Source organism: Rhinolophus sinicus, linkage group LG01 (genome assembly GCF_036562045.2).
Source record: "Rhinolophus sinicus isolate RSC01 linkage group LG01, ASM3656204v1, whole genome shotgun sequence".
Classification (NCBI taxonomy): domain Eukaryota; kingdom Metazoa; phylum Chordata; class Mammalia; order Chiroptera; family Rhinolophidae; genus Rhinolophus; species Rhinolophus sinicus.
In genome coordinates, this window is record NC_133751.1 from 8,672,485 (window position 1) to 8,692,834 (window position 20,350).

Here is a 20,350-nt window from a genome sequence, read left to right on the forward strand (position 1 = left end):
GGAAATGGGGCTCCACAGAAAGTAAACAAGGACATGTAGTTCTTTATACAAATATTCTGAAAGAACACTCCAAACATCCTCCCTCCTTCTCCCATGGATGGGGGTGGAAGGGCTTTTTCCCTTTTTTCTCTTAATATAAATTTCTCTCCTTTGGCTCTTTTCTCTTACTATCTTATTTCCTTGAAAGAGGTGCCTACGTACAAACCAAAGTGTCTGGCTCTATGAGGTGGAAAAAGGGACTAAACCAGAGGCGGCAAGACCGTCAGAAGCACATAGATGATTTTTAGTTTACTTTCCTGACTGGTGTGTTACAGCTTTTTGAAAATTTGAAGATGAAGTGTGAAATATAGTTGAACTCTGGAATATATACTCAGATCTGTGTGCAGATATGTGTTTGCATGCATGAAAAAGTATGTGTGCGCACATGCGTGTGTGCAAGTGTGGAGAACATGTAAAGGATTGTGTGTGTGTGTGTGAGAATATATGTATGGGTGTTGCACGTGCACAGAACTGTGTGTGTATACGAGTATGTACGTGAGAGTGTGTGTGTGTATGTGTGTGTGCACGCATGTGTGCTCAGAGCACTCTGGGTGTCGGCACTGTGCATCCGTTGTGACCACAGGAGAGGCCAGAAGTGATTTTACACATTTTGCATTCAATGCATAGATGAGGAACCTGAGGCCTGGAGAGGGACATAACTCACCTCATCACAAACCTGATTTGTGGCAGATGCCGGATCAGAAAGCAGAATTTCCTCTTCCACTTCCCTTTCCATCATGCCATTTTTTTCTTTCTCCCTGCTGACCTCTGACACACCAGTACCTATGGGATGGTCTCTCACCTTCTCGTACCTCAACTGTTTTTCAACTCTTTCTATAAGGGACATGCAGTTGTGTCTGGAGAGGGATCTGAGATTAGTACTAAAATGCCCTGTATGCCATAGAAGCACACAACCTTCCTGTACAGGTCTTTACTTCTTGAGGGAGATGGCTCCCATGGTGCTCGTGGTGGAGCCCCAGGTCCTGGGTCAGCTGGTTGAGTTCAGTGGTCCTACCCTGTGTGCCCCAGCCACAGTGCTCAGCACAGATCCTGCAAACATGCCCAACCCTCTCTAGTCAGCTCTGTGAGTACAGGGGCCGGACCTGGAATGAATAAGCGGCAGTCCCAGTCTTCCATCCACACAAGTAAGCTTTATTTATTTGAAATTGAGGAACTCAGGCTTCTAGAATATTCAGAGACCAAGAGTGCCGCTCGGATATGCCAGGCTCTCGGCTCATCGTGGAAGAGGGTCAGGCCCAGTGAGTCCCCCAAAAGCTTCCCTTATTGAGGAATCTGCCCCCTAAGTCAACTGTGGGCTCTGCGTCTCCCTGTTCTAGCATCAGGGACAGAAACAGCTGTGTTAAATGATGTCCCATTGATCCTCTTGTCAAAATCCACATCTTGTCTGGCCTTCAGATGTGCCTCACTTTAATGCTTCTTGGGGTTGGTCTGGGGCTTGAACAGCATATCTGTCATACAGGAAAAAAAAATAAAGGGCATCCCTAGTTGTCAAAGTCCCCTTACTTCAGGCCTTTTCTTCCACCTCTCCCTAGAGTTGAAGGGCCGGACTGGCATTTTAGCAAGTGAAGTAATGGATTTTTAACAGTGCAAAGAGCCTTACAAATCATGTGAGTGCCACCAGCTCAGATATTTGAGGACATTGAGGCTAAGCGAAATGCTGATACTGAGCCAGCCTGTGGCTAGGTGGGAGTGAGATGCCACAGTCTTTCCGGAATTTTGTTCTCATTCAGTAACTCCCTGGGTCTTACACCAATGCCTCCTCTCCGGTGCTTTGAAAGGCCACTGCTCTCTGTGAAAGCTGTGGACTCTCAGTGCTGGGGTGTTGGGGTATTGGGGAGGGTGTGTCTTCCATACAGGTGGTCAGTGAGCATTCCATCCTTGCTGCCTACTGGGCCAAGTGCCCAAGATACAAACATTCACGCGGCATGGCCCTCCCCTCAGAGGGACCGCAGCCTAACCTGTAAACATCAAATGCTCTGCAACCGAGGCGCTCGACCTTGATTTCATATTAGATTCACCTTGGGAGCTTTTCAAAAACATTAAGAGCAATGCGCTGGTGTCAACATGACTGTTTTACTCCTTTTCTCTATTTGTTGTGGGCTCTTTTAGGGGACAAGAGGGCAGACCATGTTTTGACTGGCAAAGTACAAGAACCTATATGCAAATTTTATCCCCACAGCAAGACTCTCTGAGGTTGTCAGGAAAGTGACATCTGTGGGTCAATTTACTCATTTGCTGCTCAGGAGAAACTCCCTGTCCATCCTGGCAGTAACCACACTTGGCATGATGGTTGCAGTGAGAAGGTGTGTGTCTGTGACTAAGGAAATGGAAAGTTACATGGTACGTAAATCTTGATTGGGGCCGTATGGTCAGAATCCTTTGGCTTAATCATTTGAACCCAAGACTAACCTCAAAATGCCAGAGTAGAGGGGTAAATAAACATACACAAACAACAAAAAACAACAGCTTCAATAGTTGAGAGATCTCAAATATTAGTAGTTAAAGAAATAGGGGAAAAAACTACCTGATTATTGCAAATTTCTGTAAGTTATTCCTTGACTGGCTGAGAGCACCAAAAGGGAAGAGTTAAAGGAGTATTAAAAGCAAAGACAGCAATTTCTCTTGGTCAAATGGAACATTCTGTTTTGAGCCCTAAGCAAGCTCCTAAGTAGACTAGGGTGCTCAGCCCGTTGCCTTTGGCAAAACACATCCTCTTCTTTCTAAATGTTTAACCAGGTTTAGTGGAAGCAAAACATGCAATGAACTTCTCAAACATCAAAAATCTATAAATTAATAAAACACATCAATAGAACTTTCATGAAACTGGGCAAGAACTTTGAAACGCAGAAGAATGCTTATGTAGAGAAGTAGACTGGTTCGGAAACGTAATTACTGAGAAAAGAGCTAATGCTTCAACATCAAATGTGCCTCTCCCCCGCCCCCCCATTTCTCACCAAAGGTGCATTTGGGGAAAAAAAATATTGTCTGTGCATCATGACTAAAATTGTTGCTCACTCTAGGAACTGTAAGAACAGGCTGCGTTGGTGTCACATATCATTATCAATAAAACATAGGAGCTGCCACTGCTTGCCTTGAAATCACTCATCTCTATTCTGCTAATACAGTTGTCAAGAAAGTTCCAGAGTCAAGGTTTCAAGATCGCTATATTTCAAAGTTGTCCGTGGAAATTTTACCCAGTCTTTTCTTCCTATGTCACAATTTATCATTCTCTCAAGTGATGAGTCAAAACATTAGGAAACATATGAATGTCCTTGTTTCTTAAACTGTAGTAGGTTTGGTTAAAATCTTGTCACTAATGAATGACTTCTTATAGCTGCCATGGCTTCTTAGGCCACAAGGGTATTTTTTCTTCACAGTTGTCTGCTAATCCAGAAAGGAGTTAGCTGAGGCTATAATTCCTGAATTAGAGAGGACCTCTATAGGACAGCTCCCTGTCTTTCCCTCACCTTGCCATCATCCCTCACCCAAAGACATTTAGGATGACCCTTTGTCCATTCTTCACTCAGGAACACTTCTCCAGCTTTCTACAGTGTGTTCACAGACACATCTGTCCATCTGGTCGTGGTGAATGACATAAAGGACTCTTGGGGTTAGAATTTGCATGCAGTCCATGAAAAACAAACTCTCATAGAACTCAGGTAATGGCCAAGGACAAAATGGCCTCCATTGCTTCTCAAGACTGAGCAGATCTTAGGATGTCTTTGACCTTGACTTTAGATTTACAGTATCCATAGAGGCCTCAATTTAGTGGTTCAGGTAATACCAGCTAGTGTAAAAAAGAAACTCACAAATTTAAGTCATTTTTCTTAAAAAAGTCCGAAATAGGTATTCCTGATCAGATTCAGTGACCCAGGTTCCTTCCACCTTTTGGCTCTGCCATTTTCCATAGGCTGAGTATTGGCGTAGACACCCTGCCCAGCACCCCTCGGATGAAGCCATATAGTCAACTGTCTACACTACATGTGCTGTTAGCCAGACACACCATCAGCCTGGTGACTCCAGATGACCCATAAAAAGCTAAAGATTTCAGAGATGAGAAAGCCCAAGTTTGTAAACACGATCAAATGGCCACAGGAGGTGTGCTTCATTCCAAGAGCCATGTCAGAGCTCGGTAGCTCTTCTAAAGTGTGTGACAATCTAAATCACCCAAAGGTCTGCAGTCCATCACCCTATTACCCCCAAGTAATAGAAAATGGATGAGGGAAAAACCCAGGCCAAACCCCAAATGGGGCATTCCTTTCATGCACACATGGAGTGGTGCCACGTTCCAGACACACTCCCTCTCACGCATCAGAGGCACACAGACACACTCAACCCAGAATCCCACAGGTCCTTAACATGCTCCCAAGGAGCTTCCTTCTCCACCTCCCGCACCCCCTCATTACTACTTTAGCTCAGGAAGCATTGACTTTCCAAAGACAAGTGAGTTCCTGGCTTGCGCCAGGTGAGGACACTGTGTGCTGAACTCTTCACATCTCACAAGCCACTCTGGCTCTTGGCTTCCTGTCCCAAACATTTATATTTCCTGCTCATTTATCCCTAATTTCCCAGGGAGTTGTGTGAGGTTTTATAATTGATAATTATCACACTTAGTGCCCCATAATGCGTTTCATCTTCAAAGCAGTTAGCGAATATTAGAAAACACTCATAATACCTGCATTGGCCAAGTCAGTCTGTTTCTCCCTATTTGGCACCTGGATGCTGGGACGTACCCTGGGCCAGAGGTTAGGGTGAGCATAATGTCACCAAGCTCAGATGGTGGTGGCTGGTTTCTTTCAGGTGCCACCTTTCCCTGGCATCTTTTTAGAGAACACCGTAATTTCCAACAAGAACGATATGGGTGCCTGTCTGGTGGCACACACTGCTCTGTAACCTGCCATCCTGCCACATCGAAGGTGTTAATTTATTTTTAAGCTCATTTTTCACAGCAAGTCTGGGGGAAAAGCTGAGGGGAAAGAGCAAGTTTACCTCATAAATGGAAGTACTGTTGTAATCTTTGAGATATAGAACGTAGTAATACCGCCTGTATCTTACTGTGTAGGTGGGAGAGAATAAGGAAAAGGAACATGGGAGAGTGAGGTCAAAAGTTTTAGCAATTCAGACCCACCTTGTCCAGGGGCCTTGGAACCACAACCTGTGAGAGAGGTGGTCACCCATCCTGGCATGAGAACACACAAACTCACAAAGTTGTGTGTAGTGTGTGGCATAAAAACAGCACTCATTGTCAGCAATTCGGTCACAAACATGACGAGTCAAGAACTTGATATTATATGAACAAAATGGCCCACCCAGTAACTGTTTCTTCACTTAGTGGCTGTATCCTTATGAAAATGTAGACAAAAAAGAAAAAAAGAAAAAAAAAAGTGGCCTTTAAGAAACCCAAAATCTTGAAATTGCATAATTACAATTTCAACAAAAACTGACCATTTTTCTGTCCATTTATTTTATTGTATGTGTTCCTCATTTTTCCTCAGTCAATCTTTCAAATAAGAAACTTTTTTGACTTTGTGTTTTCAGGAAATGCTGCCAACAGAGACCATCCCCACTAGCAAATGTCCCTCTCTGCTTGGCTTGTAGCACAACACACAATGAATGTCCCTGCATTGTAGGCCAGAGGCAGAGCTGCCTGTCTTTAGTCATGGGAGGGCCTGCTCATCCCAGCCCCATCTTCGCTCATTTCAGGACTTAATACTGTACCCAAACTCATACCCCTGCCCACCCTCCAGAAAAAGGAAAACCCAAAAATACCTCTTTTGCTGAATTTCATCTTGGAAACACAGGATTTATTACAAGTGTACTGTTGTGTTTTAGCTATTAGTTGACTTTATTTTTATACTTTTGCTTGCGTATGTGTGAAAGGAAAATTGTTCAAAGTAAAAAAAAAAAAAAAAATTGAGGCAAACTCCTCTTGACAGTTAACCTGGTTGGAGTACAGTTGACTTCTTGCTTATTCCGGAAAAGCAACCAAATGTTCCCAGTAGCTCCTTAATGCAATTACTTGATTAGAGAAAGGCATTTCATTTCCTAACCACTACAGGAATAAGCAATATAGCTGTCAATAATTTTTCAACAGCGCTTCAGGCATGGTGGTCACCATCCAACCACATTTTTATATGCTCATTAACGCATTTCCATCAATGCTTAAAAATTCACCTCCGTAAAGCCTGGGAGTCTTTAGGGATTTTGCTGATAGGAGAATGACCTTCTCCTTCATCTGTTTTCAGGTTGTTATTTTGTTGCTGAATGTGCACCACATCAGAGCAATTTGCTTCAACCCTCCATTTAAGTCAACTCAGGTTACATTCAGTATGCCTACCCTCCTAGCTGCCTTCAAGGCCAGGGTGATAAGCCTGAGAAAGAGCAAAACCATCTCCCTTTTGACCCGTCATGTACTTGCCCAGCTTTTCTGAGAGAAATAGAGTCATACCATATTGTTCTCTAGTGATAAAAATAACTGCTCCCGTTTATTAAGCACTTACCATGTGCCAGAAATTGTGCTACACAGTTGTTCATATTATCTCATTTAACCCCCACAAGCCCTGAGAACAGTCATTCTCAAACTTTAGTAAGTGTAGAAATCACAGAGGGAGCGTATTTAAAACACAGACTTCCAAGCCCCCCCTCATCCCATGAATAATTTGGATTTGTTAGGGTGTGGATGGGCCCTCAATGACTCACAATTTAACAGTAAAGGAGGTATTTCTGACACAGGTGGTCTGTGAGACAGAATGTTGCAAAACACTGCCCTAAGGAGTGGGTACAACTATTATTCCCACTTTAGAAATTAAAATATTGGGCTTGAAAAAGGTAGGAAACTTGCCCACACTTACCCAGGAATCAAGCCAGCCTGTTTTATGCCAATTCCAAACCCCATGCTCCTAACCAAAGGAGCACCAACTCTCACTTCTTTTACAAAGAGTGATACTGATTTTCCTGCTTGGGGATAATATCAGAGTCAGAGTAGTTACTGTGTTTCTCCAAAAATAAGACCTAGCCAGACAATCAGCTCTAATGTGTCTTTTGGAGCAAACATTAATATAAGACCCGGTCATATTTTACTATAATATAAGACCAGGTATAATATAATATAATATAATATAATATAATATAATATAATATAATATCAGGTCTTATATTAATTTTTGCTCCAAAAGATGCATCTGGCTAGATCTTATTTTCGGGAAAACAGGGTAAAGCTATCTGGCATAGCAAATAATTCCTAAGCTCCAGGGTCTTCTTCTAACCAAGATCTCTCTCTCTCTCTCTCTCTCTCTCTCTCTCTCTCTCTCTCTCTCTCTCTTTCCCTGTGTGTGTGCGCGCGTGTGTGTGTGTCTCCCCCTCTCTCTCTCGCAAAGACCGATGCTTTGAGGGCACCTGATCTGCAAGGATCTCCTCCAGGCAGTGACTCAGGGCCCCAGGCTGCTTCCACCATGTAGCTGTGCCATCTGGAATACAAGACCCAATGTCACTGCAATGGGGAGAGAGAGGGCTGGATGATCACATAGGACTCTATTGGGTCCCAGTCTGGAAGTGGTTAGATCATTTGTATCTACATGACATTGGCCCAAATCCAACCAGTTGGCTCAGTGTCACTGTGAGGGAGGCTGAGAGAAGGGTAGGATTGCATGGACATTTAGTAAACACGTGAGTGAGAAATCCGGGACTTGCCGTCAGCTCCTGAAGTTCCTCAGGTTTCATTAGCAACTGGGATGGGAACCCTGTTTCTTCACTCTTCTGCTTTCTGCTCCTTTGTGTCCTGCCTTTCAGACTCACCCCAGTTTCCTGCAGTGAAACTATCAGTGAATCACCCCACCACAGGTAGTAAGGTATAAAAGGCATCTGTTTTAGTCAGCTTGGGCTGCCAATCACAAAATACCACAGACAGAGTGGCGGATAGTGTGAGGCTTAAACAGCAGACCTTTACCTCTCACAGTTCTGGAAGTAGAAGTTCCCGATAAAGGAGCCAGTATGGTTGGGTTCCGGTGAGAACCGTCTTCCTGGCTTGCAGACAGCTGCCTTCTTGCTGTGTCTTCTCCAAGCTTTTCTCATAAGGGCACTAATCCCACCATAAAGACCCCACCCTCACGAACTCATGTAAACCTAATTACCTCCCAAATGCTCCACCTCCTAATACTTTCACATTGGAGGTTAGGGTTTCAACATATGAATTTGGGGGAGACATTCAGTTCATAACAGTATTCCAGAAGGGATCCTTAAAAAATGATATTTTCCTTCTCCTTTCCTCTTCCCACCTTAGTCAAAGACAGCTCTTTAACTCAGACCTAAAAATGTTAACTAAATCTTAGGAAAGCTGCATCTACTCAATTATAGCCAAACACATAAAGGAGAACTACTTTTTCTGTAACTGAATATATTGCCACATAAGGGATATGTTTGAAGAAAGGGACTTGGATGAGCCAATAGTCACTATCCCAAATGACTCAAGAACTTGCAGTTTGGTTTAGATTTGGGTCCTAAGAGCAAGGAACATAACTGATGGTCAATAGTTGGATGAAAACTTCAATAAAACTATTTCTGAAATATCAATGCCACTTTTTTGCAAAAAATTCTTACATTTACTTAAACTTGGCTTCTTTGTCTCCCTCCAGGTTTTTGCTTACTGAATTTTTTCTTCTGTTTCTTATCTCCCTCCATCCAAGGGGCAAGAAGCCTTTCTTGATCCCCCTCCTCTTAGCAAAATTAATTTCTTCTTTTCTCTGCGATGTTTTCCCACTGGGTTCATGTTGCTATTAGAGCAAATCATACTTTAGACCGTACTCTAGTGAGTTGTGGATTTGTCTTTCCTAGAGACAAATAAATATATTTCATTCAGTTTTCTTGTACTCTATTAGTTAGAAATTACAGTCAGAGACCAGAAGAAAGTAGTGGATTACACAAGACAGAAGTTTATTTCTTTCATGTGCTAATTCCATGTGTAAGTAATCCAAGGCTGACCTGGCAGCTCTACCATGTCATCGGGGATCTAGATCCTTGTATCTTTCTTTCTCATCACCCTTAACACTTGGCTTTCATTCTCAAGTTTGCCTCATAATCCACAATGGCTACCAGAACTCCAGCCATCATGTCTACATTCCAGTTAGACAGAAAGGGGTAAGGACAGAGGGGCCCTTTAGAGAGCTTTCCTGGACATCCCATGTAGAATGTCAGAATGTCTTCGCATGACTGGCTAGTCACAAGAGAAAATGGGAAATGGCATCTTTTACCTAAACACACTGCTGTCCTCAACAAAATTGGAACTCTGTTTCTAAGAAAGAAGGGGAAAATAGACATAGAACATGTACAAGACAGGCACTCGTCAAAGCTTGTTGGATTGAATTAAATTCAACTGGACAGCATGCAAAGTATATTTTTTAAGCTGCTGAAAACAGAGACTTCGCAACTGAGCTATTGTAGCTTTAACCCTGCCTCAAGGCTATGCTTTGTGCCTTTCAGACTTTTAAAATGAAAATAGCAGTAGCTTTATACTGTAGTTGGAAGGACAGCTGGGTTAGAGTGGGACGATCATGTGCTCTTAAATTGAGAAACTTGGGACTAAAGGCCAGCGTGGTCCATCCTTGCCTGTGTCATTCAGCTAAATTACATAACTTCCTTGAGCCTCTTATCTGAAAAATGGAGATAAAAAGTTAGGATGTAATTAATGAAGAACCAATATGGTGACAGAACATATGTGAAATTATCTGCTAACACCTAAGATACTCGGTATGGAGGAACTCTGATGGATGTGAGAATAAAGTCCCTCCGTGGACTCTTGAACATATTAAACCTCCCAAACCTCAGTTTCTCTTTCTGTAAAATGAGGACATTATTTTTTAACCTTCCAGAGTGGTAAGGACTAGGTAATTAAATGGGATAATTAAACAAGAGACCTTGGAAGTCATAAAGCAATTATAAGCTTGCAATGTGTCCATTCCTTCAAATACTCTATCTTGACTCTCTCTGATCCATGTCAGGTATTATTTGTATGAATACAAAATAAGCCGCCAGGTGACCCCAAATTGCAGCCTCAGGCACCCAGCACGATTACAGGCCTATCACATTTTTTTTTTTTTATGTCCAGGAATTCTGTTGAATAGAATTACTGTTCACTAGAAAGACACAGAAGAAAGTCCATGCAGCTTCTCATGTTTAAGTGACCGGGCCACTTTGGTGAGATTTCTGTCATTCTCCCTGCTGACTTTTAGAATTCATTATGGTGCGGCTTCAAAACCTCCAAACCACCTAAGTGAACCATCTCCTTGGCGAGGTGACTTGAAGAATCCCCACCTGCAAGAGGTACCTAACAGTTGGCAACACCATAAAACATAAATACCTTGTCACTTGATTTCCAGAGGCTATTGACAAATTGCTTCTAATGTCTTTTCTAACGAACTTCATGATGAGTTATTAGCGCGCGAAGCAGCATGTAGTTCTGTAATCGTTTACTGAATGTCAATACAGGATTTATAAACAGAACTTTAATTATATTCTCTGGGATTCTACAGGATGTTAGTGTTTCCCCTAAACCATGCTGGAAGTTAGCACAAAAACGAGCACCTGTGGGGATTAGGGTGGGAAATCTTGGGGGGCCCTCTTAGGATTCTGCCTACCGTATAATATATTCTGCCCATAGAGCATCACGTAATTATATGCATAATTAATTATTACCCGAGCTCATTCTTACAAGTGCTTGAATTTTTTTTTTTCTTGTTTGGCTTGTAGGCTATTCTCGTTAATTATACTTTAGATATGCGTAACAAATTACATTTCAATATTTCCTTAATGCAGCTTATTTCCCATAATTCCTATGTGTCTGTTATTTATAGTATAATTTCAAAAATAAAGTATTCATTTTGAATCCTAAACAAAAAATAAGATGTGAGGTATGACTGTTGAACAGCGTGTACGTTGATGTGGCTGTAAGACCTCGTATAATCACTTCGTGTCTGTCTATCTCCTGCATAAACTGAAAGGCTTAGACCTAATAATAATAATATTTATTTTTGCTTTGGGAAGCTTATAAAGAACTATCACAGTCATTTAGTTTTATCTCAATTTGCTAAAAGATCTCTAAGTTCCTTTAGTGTTATAAAATTCTGTGACCCTATGATGTCAGTTAAACTGTGATTCTGTAACTCTAAGTGCAGCCGGCCGACACCAGGGTCTAGTCAGTGCAGAGGGACAGCTGACTTAGTTTACCTGGAGGAATTATAGGCTCCTTGATGGAGGGCCTCATGTATTATTCATCTTTGTGCCCCCAGGGCTTAGCTCAATACTTGCCAGAAGGAATATGACCAATAAACATTAGCTATGGGTTGGCTAAACAAAACTGGATGACAATGACATTGAAATGCCCCCTCCTTATTCCGCGTAGGGCTGTGACAGGGTCAGTCATCTCAGGGCAAGGCTTACTGGCCTTTCCTCATCGGTATGGCTGTTGCGTCCACTGGTTGGAGCTGTTCATGGCTTTGAACTTAGTCAACAAGCATGCTTAAGGGAAGGCAACCTGGCGAACCAAGTTCTATTCCCTCATCCCATTGGTAGGTTGTATTTTCAAAATGTCACCTTACCCAATCCCTGGTCAAAGCAATCAGTCAACCCAGCTCATTGGAATGAAGGTTACATCTCTGTTTTTATCATGGAAAATTGTGTTTAAAAAAACAAATAACAATAAAAACACCATTTGGTTTACAGAAACTCACTTTGCAATTCAGTAGCTGGAAAACATGTATTCAGGAAGACAGTTGTTACTGTTCTTAAATCCTGCCATTAGTAAAACCCCTCAGTGAACCCCAAAAGGGGACTAATGGGAATATTCAAACTCATTGCTATACTGATATTGGTTGTATAAAAAAAAAAAATATTTCAGTGTGTCCTTTAGTTCAATCATTCCTCCACTTTTAGGTCAAACTTAACTAAAATATCACAAACATCTGTTCATTCCTGTCTTCCAAATCTCTAGTCAAGCCCACTTCAGTTGTTTGGGGGATGGTGCAGGGAAGTAATGTATAAATAAAAGAACAGCGCCAGGCCAGAAATTCTGTGTGTCCCCTTGTTTCTGCACCCTTGAGATGGCCTGGAAGGGGTCTGCTCTGTGTTGTTCCAGCTTCCTGGGTAGCCCCAGCCTTCTCCATCGGTCATTCCCAAGTTAGGGAAGAGCTAGTCACTGTATCCAGATGCCTCCTCCGACCTCTTCAAGTTCTCACAGTCCAAAAGTGAGAGCCCATGCCCTGTGGGCCCCACCACATTGAGTCTGGGCCTCGGGTAATTTAAGCAGTGCCCTTGCGGCCTCTGAGAAATTTTCCTCTCAGAGCCTGTTGCTACCTAGCGTGGAGACTTCTTATACTATTTTTTGTAACAGGAAACGCTGAGAAGGTGAGTACAGATGAGTGAAATTGAACTCTCTCTCAGCTGAGGTGGAGCTTAGGTGTCTTGATTCTCTTGCAGGAGGCCTTTGTCCTCCTGAGGTAAATGAGGTCCCATCGGCAGTGCCTGAGGCTGTTATTGTGGAGGTCTTATTGTTGTGGTTTTGCTCAGAGCCCCCGTTTTTTAATTTATATGGACAAATGAATTTTTAAAATAGACAACCATTCTAGAGCTCCAGCTTAAGTACCAACTTCACTTGAAAAGTGAAACAAACAGACAAAAAGATTTCTTTTTAATTAATGTCTGGGTGAGCGAGGAGATGATAAGGGATGAAGAGAGGAAGAAGAAGAAACAGCAAACTGGAAAACTCACCTGAGGAGGTTGAGTGCATGTTGGAGTGGAGGCCTTTGGTGTTAGTTAGCAAAGGAGGGGAAATATCCCCGGTGACCAGGTTCTGAGGTCTGTGGTGTCCCCTCTGACACGTTCCACAGCGTGACAGTCACTTTCCAAACATGAGCAAAGTGCCACGTTCTTCCCAAGAATTTTGATAAAGACCTGAGAGAAAATGCTTTGGGGAAAGGTTCGAATATAAGAGTGTGTTTATGTGCAGCCCGACCATGAGATCCCTTCAGAGGGCGGAGAGGCGTCTGAGAAAAACGCAGGGAGAAAAACACAGACTTCTGTGGAGAAAATAAAGCTTTCAGTCGTGTATTATTTAGCACACTACCTAAGACTCCTGTGAAAAGTATTCACGCTCTCAGAGAAAGAGCTGTAGATTCCTCTCCCACGTAGGACACCATTACGAACAGTCAGGAAAACAAATGGACAAAAGAAAACAGACGTGAACTGCCTTGTAATGATAAGGATTTCCACTTTCCGGAAATAAGTTAAGTTTTAGCATATTCACTTGTATTTATATAAATAATAAAGTTTGAGATTATTCAGTCATTCATGTGAGGGCATGCATGTGTGTGTGTGGGGGGGGTCTTTGTCCTAAAAGCTGCCCTATCTAGAAATCCTATAAAAAGTCAACTGTCCAAGCAGCAGTTTGGTGAACAGATTCATGTTTATATGTGACACGTGTCTATTATGTCAGTGTATCTGAGAATGACAATGGCCCAAAGAATCTGAAACTTCATCTTTCAATGTTTGTTCAACTAACATTTATTAAGTCCCAGCTATAAGCAAAAGACTATGTGAGCTGCTAGTATAATAAACAAAATTTAGTCTCTATACTCAAAAATTGTACAATTCACTTAGTGAAATGACACATGTAAAATAAGGCAGTAGAGTAATCAAGCCAATTGGGGCACAGACATATTGTCCTGTGTGGTTGGAAGAGGGAAAGAAGGATAAGCTAGCACGGCTGAGGTGGGAGAAGAAGTGGCTGATTACTGACCTAGGGAGAACCACGTGGGGTGCACGTGAGTAAGTCGAAAGGTGGAAGGACTTGCCTGTGCTCGAGCTCAGGAGCCACGCGATGCCCACATGGTAGAGTCCTATGGGGCTCGCCAGTCCCTTCGTGATGAATGAGCGAGTCTGGAGATAGCTGGGATGTCACAGCCCAAACTCACTTATGACTGCCAATCCATGTCTGCATGTCACCAGAAGACCCTGGCCAGGGAGGCGCTGGTGTACGCAGTTGCAGAGCTAGACCCTTTGATAAATAAACGTCTGCTCTCAATAGCCACTTCTTACTTTGATTTGTCTACCATGTGTCCCTGTATGATGGGACAAGAGAGCCCCTTCCAACCTCTTTATCTGTACCATATATTCAAGCCAAGCTATGGAAAAGTGCAAGGCCTTATTCTAATTTTCAAAGCATTGCCAGCAGGGGACAGCTCTGTGGAGAATGTGACAACAGAACTGGGCCTGGGAGGATGACAGGGCAGGCATGTGTGAAGGAGGTATTCCAAGCAGCCGGAAGAGCATAGACAGAGGGGCAAAGAGGGCGTGTCATGAGTGATTTGGACCTATCACCAAGCCCCCTGGGTATGCAGGACATGGTTCCATGTTTGAGAAAGAGCAGAGAAAAGGCTAAACACATGAGTTTTAGGGTCAAAGCACAATAAAGCATTTTTGGAGAGAGAAATGTCACAGTGATGTCATTTCTCTGGAAAGATTAGCCTAAAGAACTTGTGGGACAGGAGGACATTAGAGAGTGGGGATAGACTAGAGTTAAGGAGACCCGTTTATAAGGGGAATTCATGAGGGACTGAATGGAGGTGGGGGCCGGACAAACTGAGAGGTGAGATATATCACTGGATATGGTGATGGTAGAACTGACAGAATTGGGCAACCAACCTAGAGAGAGAACCCACATCTATGATTAAATGGGTGGCTGGGAGAACAGGGTGCTGTATCTAAAACCTGGAAGAGAAGGATACTAGGGAGAAGAAGACAATGAGTTTATTTTGGGATACGTTGAGTTCTGAAGCTCATCAAAAGATGAAGTGTCCAGCTAACAAATGGAAACATAGGACTGAAGTTTAAGGAGAAGCTGGGTCTGGAGGGACCTTTGCTAGTCACATTTTAGATATACTAGTAGTTAAGCCCAAGAAATACTCAAGTTCTACAAGAAAGGGTGTACACAGAGAGAAAAGGCACCCTTAAAGATGCTTCCATTCGGGAAGCAGGAAGGCAAAGAAGATGGAAGGAACGGTCAAGGAGGTGAATAAAAGACTCAGGCTGCTACAGTGTCAAGGATATCCCAAGGGCAGAGCACATCTCAAGGGGGGTGTTGTCAAGGGTGTTGCAGAGAACGCTAAAAGGGAAGAATTGAATCAGCAACTGTTGACACTGGTGACATTTGAGAAAGCAATTTCAGGAGAGCAGTGGGAGTAAAAAGCAGATTGCTGGGCTGGAAAGTTAGGGCACGGTGAGAATGTGGAGGTGGAAAGTGGGAGCACTCTTGTGGGGTATCTGGCAGAGAAATGAAGTTAAAAAATGTGCTCTCAAAGGAGGTAAGCAGCAAGGTCAAGGGATGGTGGGCTCCATGCCCATTAGGCAAGGCTGAGCGTGTTTCTCATCACGGAGAAATGGACCTGCATACGTCTGTGAGCTTGTGGGATCGTTTTAGTCTTGTAAAAGAAGAACTCTAGAATGCTTTCTTCCTTTATTTTATGTTATTATGATATTTAAGTTCACCTGAAGCTACAGATTATGCATATATTACAGCTAATGTCCATCAGTGAGCAATAAGTCCTGCCTCCCCATTGTATGGCTGGCACACAGCAGAGGCTCAGCAAGTATTTTCTGGCAAATTATATGTCTTGATAATATCTATATGGACAGGATTTATTTAACTGTACTCATTATTAATCTGGGGTACGAAAAAGGTAATTTAGAAAACAACATTGGAAACAAAAGATCACACTCAAATATAATGCACCCTTTGCCAAGCTCCTTAGCCATGCTTTGATGTTGTACCAGTTCTCAAATAAGTCAGAAGCCGTCTGCTAAACAAACAATTCATTTGAGAGTAGAAGTGCTAACACTGAAACTATTATGTTGCTAATATCGTTAGTTATTAGCTGATTAATGAACATTATTAACCAGAGAAGATATTACAGTTATACATTTATTCTTAAAATGCTCACTTAGCTTAGTTAAAATTAAATAATTCTCTTTCCTCTTGGCCGCAACATAGATGCGATGGTTAGTATATCTTCTAGTCACATAAAAAGAGACCTAATCCTCCCCAGTTCTAACATTCCCAGTGCAACGTGTACCATCTGATCTGAGAGGAGATGACAGCCTCACTTCTTTCTCCAAAGCATGCATTTGAACGGTGAAGGTCAAGTTTGCCAAATGTCGGTGCTAGAAGAAGCACCCACATTAGGCCGAGCACACAGAGCAATATAAGGTTTAGCCACATATTTCATGTGCTGGCATGCTTGAGCACCCACATGTTAGCCAATCCTGAAGAAAAACTCAAGAAAACAAGTGTTGCTTGATCTTAGTCTACACAATTGTATCCAGATTATGTAATTTAGAGAAACTTTCTTTATTCAATAAGGTTGAGAATCTCAAAGAATGAGAAAATTGTTACGGGGTGTGTAGTAAGCACATGAAATGATTTCCTAAATCGCCTTTCTTTCTTCCTACTTTATTTAAAAAGAAAAAAGAAAGAAAAAGAAAGAACAGATTTGGGGGAAAGATAAAGGGTATTATATAAGCAAATGCTCTATTTAGGCAAATCTCTCGCAGTATCCACAACCACCATCCCTCTCAAGAGACTGTCAGTGAAAACATTTGATTCAATCACGTTGGTATAGACTTGGGAGGATTAGAAGTTTTCTCCCACCAGTTTCACTAGGCCCTGTTGTCAACGTACAGGTAAATCAATGTGTAATTTCTACCTGAGTGCATTAGGCACAATCTTATAAATCTCTGAGCCTGCTTTGAGGGGTGGGAAACATCAGCATAAATAACCTATGGAAGACTGTGTGATCCAATAGTTGAACCCACACTGGGACCTGGTTCCGTGTTCTCTCCCCATAGCCACCCTGGCTTTCCAGAACCATGTCTGTCTTTTGTTTTAAGTAAAATGGATTTTTCAGCTGGTCCCCTCTCTTTGGTGTAACAACTGCTAAAGTAGCAATTCATGTGAATTGCTTTGCCAAGAAGATATTAAGGACTCTTTCTACACTTTAAAAACCCACGTGTTAGGTATTGTGTGCTGGAAGGGCCTAAGGTTGTGGTTCTGGCTGGACCCTGGACAGAGACATCCAGTAAATACAACAGAGAAAGTCAAGAGGATCATGAACATGTTTTCCAAATCAGATTCCTTTCTGATTTTAGTTCCGGGGCAGTTTTTTGTTTTTGTTTTGTTTTTTCGGTTTTCTGGATTTTTTTTTGTTTGTTTGACAGTTTTTCTTTTCTTTTTTTTTCTTTTTTTTATTTTGTATTTTTCCACACAGTGTGAAAAAACATGGTCATAAACCCAAGAACAGTAGAACAGTCAGAGTGAAATTAGTCTATTTTCACTCACACATTTGTGGTTGCTTTCTTCAGAAACTGATCTGATGCTATGTTGATTGTCCCCAGTGGACCTCTTCCATTTATGCTGTGCATGGATCCCAATTATTGGAACGTAGACAGTGTGACAGGACAGTTGGAAGGAAAGTGGGTTAAAAGTTGAGCAGGCTGACTTGGGGCTTTAACCCAGTCTAGGGGGACAATCATGATAGCTTTACAGAACTGCAGGGTTCATCCTTGATGTGCCTGTGGTGTGGAAGGAAGGAAACTTTCCTTCAATCTGACCCAGGGCCCACTTGCTGTCTCACCACTTTATTTCAGCAGCACAAAGTTATGCCACTGCTGAATGGAGCCCCTGAAGTCTGACACTGGCATGGTTTTCTATCCGGATAAATGCAGACTTAAGCGTGCACTGAACACAAGCAAGAGAGGGGCACCTGGTGTCATCTCACCACTGGAAAGGGTCCATTAACCCTGCTAATTGTCCTCACCACTCTGCCTTAAAAACCCTGCTCACCGTCCCATGTGGACGCAAAGGATGTCTCGTATTCAATTTGTGGCCAGTCCCGGCATTTAATGCCATTTGTATTCATCCGACTAATGGAAATATCAATTAAGCACAATCAAGAGTAGCTCTTAGAGCCATAATGGACCCTTACCTGAACTTGGAGCAGAGTGAAGAAAGCTGTGCCCTCCCTGAGACATCCAGTCAGTGATTGTCGAATGACTATGAGACCTGCACAGTGGGCCAGTACAGTGAATATATTGGCACAATCACCTTTGTATACAGTTTTGCCAGACACAGTCATCAATGTATAAGAAAATGAGTGTGTAATTTTCACTTGAGATCATTAGAGCAAGTCCAAAGATGCAGTCTTATAAATGTGGGAAAACTGCAAGGTAACTTATGTATGGAAGACTCAGCCTAATCATTGAAGGACATTGGGGCCAGGTTACACATTCTCTCCCTGGGCACACACAGAGGTCCACCCCACATAGGTGAGTGCCTCAAGGGAATGATTTCTAAACAGCCCACTACCATAACATCTCTGTATTTGAATCTCACTAATTCGATCCTGGATTAGGTTGTGGGGAAGGGTGGGGTATGGGGCTCATCAAATTTGAAGGTACTTTTTCTTCATCGTTTTCTAATTTTCCTTGAGGAATGAGACCATATTTTGCATGGTTCGGGGTGCCCTCTGAAAGGAAATCCAAGATTTAAGGAGTTTTCTGTATTACCAAAATGAAGTAAGCTTGCAAGCTTTAACTTGCTGCATTTGTCTTTCATTAAATAATCCTCCAAACTTCCAAAAAAAAAAAAAAAAAAGAAAAATAGAAATCATCATCTATAGCTAAACATCAAACAATAAAACTAGTATTATCCTTCCATACCATTAAGAAATTCAGATTCCATACATTCATCTTTCAGATATCTGGCTTTAGCAAAATGACCCTCAAAGAGAATGTGGATGAATAGAGCTAAAACATTTTCTGCAGAGAAATGGGCTGCCATTTAAGAAAGTTCTTTAGTGAGAGTCTTAACCTGTCATACATGAAAAGGCAAGCATTTTGAAAGACTGATTGGTAGATTATGTTAAGAATCACAAAGTAAAACCTGTTTCTTTGGATTTGTGTTGGGGTAGGTCTGTGTGTCTCACACTGAGACTCCTCTGTGTAGTCAAGTCAGATACCTTGCTTAGAATGAGTTGAACTGGGCACAAATCTGAACCCATACGGAAAAGGAGGTAGTTATTCTTACAGAACACTGAGGGGAAAGCCCAGAGGTTGCTGCAGGAACAGGGAAACTGAAATACCAGAATGAAAGGGGAAGGGAGATGCGGTCGAAGTGTCTTACGCGTAGAATACAGTCAGCATTGAAACAACCAACTCGCTCTTCTCCCACCACAGGCTCCCTCCACAGTCAACCTCAGCTTTCCCCCTTGAAGACTGCCAATTGTGTTCAATTTACTTATTTCTCTTAGTCTAAAACATGTGGTGGTACCAGCTAATGCACTGCCCAGGAATGCAATGAAAGAAAAAGCGAGGTTAGTGGTAGATGGTCCATGGTTCCATTGCATGGATATCACTGGATTGCCTTCATTTTAAAGATGTGGAAATTGAGTCCCAAAGAGGAAACAGCTCCATGTCTCACTCCTAGATAGTGACAGAGCCAGGAGGAGAAACTAGGTCTTATCTCTCAACTCCATGATCTGTTGCTTTTGTCATATTTATTTAGACCAATGTCCCATGAGCTGACCTGCCTCCCTTAGAGGCAGAATAGTGCATCCTTGAGCAAACTTGCTACTCTTACCTGGGAAAGCCCCCCTTCCCCAAGAGGCACAGAGGCAAAAGAGAGCCAAATTGACTCCTGGCCACCAGAGTGAACATAGAAATTGTCACAATTCTAGATTGAATCTTGTCAGAAGGATACCTTGGTCGTTCATAGCTTGATCAGATGGTGAAAGATAGAGAAAGGGACAGAATAATGCTCAGCCAAGACCTTTAGAATACAGGGACCCGGAGAAGGACCATTTCATATTCTTGGCATCTTCAGGATACTGGTAGCCATCCTCATCCTTCCATGGCCATGATAGGGCCATTTCCAACTCTCTACTGCTATGTGTAGAGGGATGGGTCATTAACTCTCATCCAGAAGGCAAACCTGGTCTGCATTTATTCAATTTCAAGTTTAAGAGGGCCAATCTATTTTGCAGGAGCCAGAAGCACAAATCAAATGTTTTCAAACTCAGGGGAAGAGACATCTATGAATTATCACTCTTTAAAGCACCAGAAAGTTCCTACGCTTCCTTATGAAAGTTGTAGGTAAAGCATCATCTTACTTCCTTTGAAAAGTAGAACAGTTCGAGGCTAAGTGGGGGTTTGACTAATGGTGAGACTTCTGAAGAGCCCACAAGCCTCTTGCACC

The 20,350-nt window shown here is 42.4% G+C and overlaps 1 protein-coding gene across 2 annotated transcripts in view; it reads left to right on the forward strand.

Moving 5' to 3' along the window:
- The window catches only part of RUNX1 (RUNX family transcription factor 1), a 232,928-nt gene that overhangs the window by 74,982 nt on the left and 137,596 nt on the right, over positions 1-20,350 (forward strand). The gene's annotated exons all lie outside the window — the stretch shown is intronic.